We start from the raw sequence: 7500 nt of genomic DNA, 5'->3' as shown, positions 1-7500 counted from the left end.
AGTCAACCTCTTCGCACTTCCTTCTCTCTTGCTCGTTGCCAAAGCCTTATCCATCGAGCAATTCCTTTCGAAATAGCTCTTCTAAAAGAGGATTATTGAGAGCATCATTAACTATCCAGAGAGTTCCTGCATTCAAATCAGTGTTTACGATGTTTGGGAAGTAAAATTTCCCGGTATCTCCATTACAACTAGCTATTACGGCAATGATGAAATGGAGCTGGATATTCGAAAGATATTAGCGTGAGAGAATTTATTATTTTTTTTTTTTTTTCAATTTTAGAATGATTGGATAACACAATACTGTATATTGAAGTGGGTCATTGGGGTCTTAACGAGGGCTATAATCATTGTAAATATATTATTATTATTATTATTATTATTATTATTATTATTATTATTATTATTATTATTATTATTATTATTATTATTATTATTATTATTATTATTATTATTATTATCATTGGCTAAGTTACAACCGTAGTTGAAAAAGCTGTATACTATAAGCCCAAAGCACCCTAGCAAGGAAACAGAGCCCAGTGAGATAAGGAAATAAAGAAATAAATAAACTATATATGAATTGATGCATAATTAATATGAAATATTTCAAGAACAGTAACAACATTAAAAAAGGTTTTTCAGACATAAACCATAACGACAGACTTATGACAGTATGATGAATAATATTCTCTCTCTCTCTCTCTCTCTCTCTCTCTCTCTCTCTCTCTCTCTCTCTCTCTCTCTCTCTCTCTCTCTCTCTCTCTCTCTCTCTCTCGTTTATATTTCAATATCAGATCCCTTGGATACAGCCTTTGACCCAAATCGGGAGGAAGGAAACCGTTCAATTTCAAACGAACTTTTGAGGCAAAGAAATTCTCTTTTCAATTCATCTCTGGCCTTTTGAGGTGAGGGTAATTCTGGCTAATTGGACTACCTTCCATTTCACCTGAATCTTATTTTATCTCTAGCATTTATATCTATCGGGGTATGATGAGTAAGTAAATTGAAAAGGCGTTTTTTACTATCATGTAAATTTTTAGATGTAACTTTGTTATTGTTTATTGCAAGTATTATTTCTGATATATATATATATATATATATATATATATATATATATATATATATATATATATATATATATATATATATATATATATATATATATATATATATATATATATATATATATATATATATATATATATATATATATATATATATATATATATATATATATATATATATATATATAAATATATATATATATAAATATATATATATATATATATATATATATATATATATATATATATATATATATAGCTTCCTTCCCAGGTGATTGCCAAACTGGGGTCAGAGTTCCACTGAAACTTATTATTTCCTTTGGTCGCTGCTACCTCACCATCCTTGTGAGCTAAGGATGGGGGAGTTTGATGGAGCCTATAGAACTTTTTGCTTAGTAACGAGCAGCCATTGCCCGGTGCTCCTTGGTCCTAGCTTGAGTGGAGAAGTGGCTTGGGCGTTGATTATATGTTTGTATCGTCAGTCTTTAGGGCATTGACCTGCTTGATATGGCAATGTCACTGTCCCTTGCCCCTGCCATTCATGAGCGGCCTTTAAACCTTTAAACTATATACGTTAATATAATATCTCATCTAGACGATATTTAATAAAGAAAACATGAGCCTGCTTACATAGATTTTCATTGCTAATATCACTTATTAATAGCTGAATTACCTGAGAAATTTCCCAATATTCTATCAGTGTGAAAATTATAGCAGCAAATTTGCTGAGTAACAGTAATGTAAGTAATTTTTCGAACTTTCACAGAATGTTTTGAAGATCAGCCATGAATGAATAATCAGTAACCTTTGATGATTTGTAATTAATATATGTTGCCCTTTGATAAAACCAGGTGATTGATACTTTTTGATCACACTGGAGGCTTGCTATTTGATAAGAATAATAATATGTGTGAAATACAGTGAAATGTTTTCTTGAATATATTTGTATACCTTTCAGGCAGATATATTTTATTATCTATTAAGTAATTTAAGTTATAAAGTTATTAAGAAAAGGGATTTGAAAAGGCAATAATGATGATAAGGTACATTATGGGGACGGAAATGATAATAAAAAAAAAAATAAAAAAAAAATGTAAATAAAAATAATAATAAAAATAATAATAAAAATAATAATGAAAATAAAAAATTTAAATGATAAAATAATAATATCAATAATGATAAAAATAATAATAAAAATAGTAATAAAAATGATAATAATAATAAAAATAGTAATGATGATGATAATAATAATAATAATAATAATATTAATAATAAAAATAATAATAATAATAATAATAATAATAGTAATGATAGTAATAGGAATAATAATAGTAATAGTAATAGGAATAACGTGAAAATTTCCATTAATCCAACATTGAATTGAAAGTGTCTTAGAGAGAGATCGCGAAATAAACCTTCCAACTGAGTCAATTTTGTTTTCCGATTACGATCCAGTGAGACATAAAACCTGGATCAGATTTATCGACCTCACGTAGCTTGACCCTTTGATATTTCCGAAATGATTGACAGAAACCATCGGCATACAAAGCCTGTTGAAAGCAGTGTTGCAAAAATGCATGTACTCTTTTTCATTTTTGTTTTCCTTAGCGATGTTTTCATACCATATTTTCATATATTTTTTTACATTTTTAATCTATATGACATCTGTTTTTGGCGTTAATAGTTGATATAGGATATATTTGTTTTGACGTTGTTACTGTTTTAGAATAATATATTATTAACTTGTTCTCATCATTTAATTATTTCCTTATTTCCTTTCTTCCCTATTGGAGTCCATGGGCTTATAGCATCCTGCTTTTCCAACTAGGGTTTTAGCTTGGCTAGTAATAATAATAATAATAATAATAATAATAATAATAATAATAATAATAATAATAATAATAATAATAATGCATTTGATGTGATGCGTTCGTTGTCCAAATCCCTGTGGATAAGACTGGCTTATCATGTCTCAGTTCAGGGAAAGGGTTGACTCAAAACATGTACATATTTGACCCTATACTGATGACATAGACACTCTACTATGATATTGTTTAGTTGAGGAAGGTTATTGCTGGTGTTGATATCAAATACATTAACTGTGATGTGTTCATTTTCCAAATCCCTGTGGATAAAACTGACTTATGTCTTAGTTCAGGGATAGGGTTAGGTCAAGAGCTATACGTATATGACCCTATTCTATTTAAATATACCAAATGCTATGATAATCTTTGGTAAATAACAAAAAAAACAGTTGGATTAAGGCCAGCATATGTATGATAATATTCTATATACTTAGACCTCATCCAATTATAAACTTTGGTGGCAAGGAAAGGGTTGGATCAAAGAAATGTCCATATATGACCTTATTATTATTATTATTATTATTATTATTATCATTATTATTATTATTATTATTATTATTATTATTATTATTATTATTATTATTATTATTATTATTATTATTATACAAAACTTTATCACTCGTTAGCAACATTGGCTTTATGGAAGATATACAGATCAGGCTTTAAATTCTAATTTACTTCTTTAAATTAGGCTATTACAAGTAAATTCTTGTAGAATGTTACTCAAATCATTAATTATTCATTAATTCATCTTATTTATGACAGAGCAGAAAGCTTTCTTAGGACATCAACATCCATTTTAATTTCCCAGAAAAATAATCTAATTTATCCATAAAGGGTACAAGACAAAGTCATGCTTTGTGGGGGAGAATATTTCTCAAAAAAGAGGTAAGGGGTTTTTAGTTGCCCCGGATATTGCATTTGCAGCCAATACCTTTCAGCTTGCAATGGGAAACTGCCACTCAGGAGGAGGACAAGTAATAAAACGCTGGGGAAAGATGCAAGAGGGGAAGAATGAACTGGTGAGGTGATTCATGTGGAAGCCTTGTATTTGGATATAAATATCTAAATTAGAAAGAACGTAAAGGTTAAAAGGAAGATCATAGAGAGACGAATTCCTTTATTACCTCCTTCAACAAAGTTGGAAGGAGGTTTTGATCCACAAAGATTATGAAAAGTTTACTGTTAAATATTTACCATTAAAAGGGATAAAATCCTGGAATAAATGTTGCCATGCATTTGACATTTTCAAAACGGATATATTGACGTAATTAAGGGATATTACAATCACCACCCCGTAAAAGATAGTAACAAAGTATGGTAAAATTACGGTCCTAGGTATTTTACTGAAATACGGCTAAGAGCAGTATATTTTTACTGATGATTTCTTATTGAATTTTTTTATTTTTTTATTTTTTTTTAAACTGTAGCCTTGTCCATATTTATGACTGGAAGATTTTTTTTTTTCTGATTCTTAAAATTCAATTATAAAGAGCTTTTCAGTAAACTTTTATGTATAAATCAGTATGCTATCGAAAATTGTATCCATCCTCTAGTGGAAAAAAAATAAAAGGACATTCGAAAGAGAAAAGAAGATTAATGGTCTAGCCACACAAGAAGTTTACAAGGCTGAAGAATCTTAGATTGTTTTGTGAGACCTGAATTTAAATTTCTAGCGTTCTTCAATGGGAAAAAGAATTTTTTTGTTTTTCTAATTCTATCTATATATTCTGTTTGGATGCGAGTCTTTAGAATTGTAATTTTCACATGATAGATTGAAAACGATGTGAAAACTTGAATTCATGAAAACTAACCTACAAAAAATTTAAGTTGGTAAGTTTTAAAATTCGCATTTCTATTAAGTATGATTTATTAATGAACTCTAGGATACATTTTCTTTTGCAATTAAGTTTTTCTGAATGGTCAAATTTATCATTACTCAAAACAATGAAAAATCTATTCCACTAATTAAGTTTAGTAATAACGTAAGATTTTTTAAATCTATAAAACTTTCCTTTGTATTATATAGGATTGAATAGACAGCATTGAGGCTCATTTTCTTTTATAATTAACTTTTTTTGTTAATAGCCAAAAATAGTAGAAAATATCTCTATTCAAAATTATGACAACTTTGTGACTCACTTCCTTTTAAAATATTTTTTCTTTTTGAAAAGTCAAAAAAAGTAGAAAATATCTATTCCAAGTATACTTATGTGTTTTCATTAAATAATGATTCCTAAACTATGCCAGTAAACAACCTCTCCATCTCCCAACCAGTTATCATTCAAGCGACTGACAGAGATTTATAGAGGCCAAAATACTATCTGACAACGTTTGATAATCTCCTTAATGACTCGCTCGCAGAAACGTTTACCGCTCGCAGATACGTTTACCGTGAACGTGATGAATCTCCATTTGATAACGCTGCTGCAGTAAGCAATTAGGGCTTTATAAAAACACGAGGTGGAAACGCTATCTCCCTTGATTAAAATGTTTTGTAAGATCTTCATCTAAAAGGATATAAATGAGGATAGAGATGAGAAAAAGAAAAAATAGAGGAAAGAAAAGATTTCATTCTCCTCTTAGGTATTCTGCGTATGTGGATCTCTGGTACAAATTTCGGAATAAAAGTTATCAAGAAGACATTCCGCCGAGTTTAATTACGCCTTTGCCAATGAGATATCATGCCAGAGGGAGAGAGAGAGAGAGAGAGAGAGAGAGAGAGAGAGAGAGAGAGAGAGAGAGAGAGAGAGAAGAAGAAAAAGAAGAGAGAGAGAGAGAGAGAGAGAGAGAGAGAGAGAGAGAGAGAGAGAGAGAGAGAGAGAGAGAGAGAGATAGAAGAAAGTAAGGAGAGAGCGGATGGGATTAGACAGAAAAGGAAGAAGAAGAAGAAGAAGAAGAAGAAGAGAGAGAGAGAGAGAGAGAGAGAGAGAGAGAGAGGAGAGAGAGAGAGAGAGAGAGAGAGAGAGAGAGAATAGAAGAAAGTAAGGAGAGAGCGGATGGGATTAGACAGAAGAAGAAGAAGAAGAAGAAGAAGAAGAAGAGAGAGAGAGAGATAGAGAGAGAGAGAGAGAGAGAGAGAGAGAGAGAGAGAGAGAGAGAGAGAGAGAGAGAGAGAGAGGGGGGGTTAGATCTTTTCTTTAATCTGAGATGTCTTACTTTCGTCATTTCATGTAATCATTTCTAGATAATATCTGATAGGATAAATGTGCTTCCAGTGACGTTTCCTTGTCTTTTTTTAGTATGAAAACTACGCTGTATCACCCAAGTCGTCACTTACCATCGTTACTAAAGTGCAATGACGATAAAAAAAATATATGAAATAAAAGATAAGATAGCCTTGATAAGTAATAACCCTTATTACCACCGTCAACGAAGCTGGAAGGAGGTTATGTTTTACCCGCAGTTTGTGTGTGTTTTTCTTTATGAATAGCTTCATGGCCAAAATTTTAATCGGAGATTAATTAAACTTGCAGCGATAAACAGATATAAAAAGCTGGAAATGATTAAATTTGGCTAGTTCAAGGTCAAACGTTAAGGCCACGTTCAATAAAAACGTCCAAATAAACGTAATCAGTCATAAGTTTAGACATAGTTGTTACAGAGACTTCAAAATTGGTTCATATTTGAGTGGCTGAAAATCCGCGCCAATTAATGTATGGTAAGGTCAAAGGTCCAGGTCAAGGTGGATAAAAAGTTTGAAAAATAAGCTGTCCCAGTGGAGGTCTGTGCTTTATTAGACTCTAACACTATCAGCCTATATTAAAGAAAGAAAAAAAGTAAATATTTTTCGTTTGCAAAGGATAAGAAATAAACACAAAGGATATTCAAAATACTACTAATCAGAGCAATCAACGAATACAGAATAAGAAAGAGAGAGAGAGAGAGAGAGAGAGAGAGAGAGAGAGAGAGAGAGAGAGAGAGAGAGAGAGAGAGAGAGAGATTGTATAATTACTTCATATAGTCCTTTCTTTCATTTCAAAACATATCAACAGTTCCATATCCTACTTCAATTGCTCTGTGTCATTCTATCAATAACTAACATATACAGCAAACATAATGAAAAGTCTCTATCAAATCCAGGGAGAAATTAGATTGTTCTAATGGAATCGCCGTGTATTAAAGCATGTTTGGTAGCATTACCGTCGACTTAATTGCATGGACACCATGAATAGATAATGAAGCTCTTCATCAGCAGACACTGCGTCCTTTTTTGTGCAAATCAAGAGAGAGAAATGTTTAATGATGATTACGCCCGCTAATCCATTGGGATTCGTATGAGAGTGTAAATTAATCGGATCGGGGATTTTCATCCATAAAATTCGTGATTGGGTGGACACTTGTGAACAAATAAACATCCAGGGAAATTAGGTGAAATAAGCGCTTCTTGTTGTGTCATGCATTAGTACATGTTTATAATGTATTATTCAACTATGCCCCTCCTCGTGAGTTCAAGGGTTTAAAGGCCACTCGTGAATGCCAAAGCCAAGGAACAGTGGCATTGCCCTAGCTAACAGTGTAATGCCATAAGTGTATTGCGATTTATTGAACAGTGCCATTCCACATGAGTTTAT

Source organism: Palaemon carinicauda, chromosome 6, assembly GCF_036898095.1.
Source record: "Palaemon carinicauda isolate YSFRI2023 chromosome 6, ASM3689809v2, whole genome shotgun sequence".
Classification (NCBI taxonomy): domain Eukaryota; kingdom Metazoa; phylum Arthropoda; class Malacostraca; order Decapoda; family Palaemonidae; genus Palaemon; species Palaemon carinicauda.
The sequence above is the reverse complement of the archived record's forward strand: the minus strand, read 5'-3'. Positions refer to the sequence as shown.